Source organism: Artibeus jamaicensis, unplaced genomic scaffold, assembly GCF_021234435.1.
Source record: "Artibeus jamaicensis isolate MK-2021 breed Jamaican fruit bat unplaced genomic scaffold, CSHL_Jam_final contig_447, whole genome shotgun sequence".
Lineage (NCBI taxonomy): Eukaryota > Metazoa > Chordata > Mammalia > Chiroptera > Phyllostomidae > Artibeus > Artibeus jamaicensis.
In genome coordinates, this window is record NW_026521834.1 from 4,296,284 (window position 1) to 4,296,996 (window position 713).

A 713-nucleotide genomic window follows, 5' to 3' on the forward strand; every position below is an offset into this window, starting at 1 on the left:
GCAACCCAGGCACTTGCCCTGACCAGAAACCAAACCAGAACCCTTCGGTTCCCAGGCCAATGCTCAATGCATTGAGCCAAACCAGCCAGAGCTGTATATGTGTTTAATCTAATAACCCAAACTTAAACATCAGTAGATGACATGCAAGTATTTGCAGTTATGACTTATCTCGACATACGAGAAAGCTGCTAGTAGAAGTCCTTTATCTCTCCATGATAGCTCAGTAGAAATCAGTATCTATTACCTTTTTGAGATGTCTAGTTCATCTGGTCCTTTTCCACCCTGTTCATTCACTGGCATTTCTGACTGCAGTAAAGATTTATGTTTTCAACACTGATTTATGGTGTAAGGTGTGTACATGTAGGAATGACTGTGAAAGAGGTAAAAAATGGCAGCAGAGGGCAGCTCATGCAAGCTTTTCTGTGACAGGCATGTCTTTGTCCTGTAAAGGGAGCTCCAGAGGCTATAGAGGTGGATAGGAGATTGGAAGATTTTAATTTTGTTTTTGTTGTACCAATTTTTTACTGATACACAGCAAGCCACTTAAAATTTTATATTAGCCCTGGCTGATGTGTCTCAGTTGGTTGGAACGTGTCGACACGTCTCAGGTTGTGGTTTTGATTCCTAGTCAGGAGAAGGTGACCAATTGATGTTTCTCTCTCCAATCAATGTTTTTTTCCCCTCTCTGCCTCCTTCCTCTCTTAAAAAGAAAC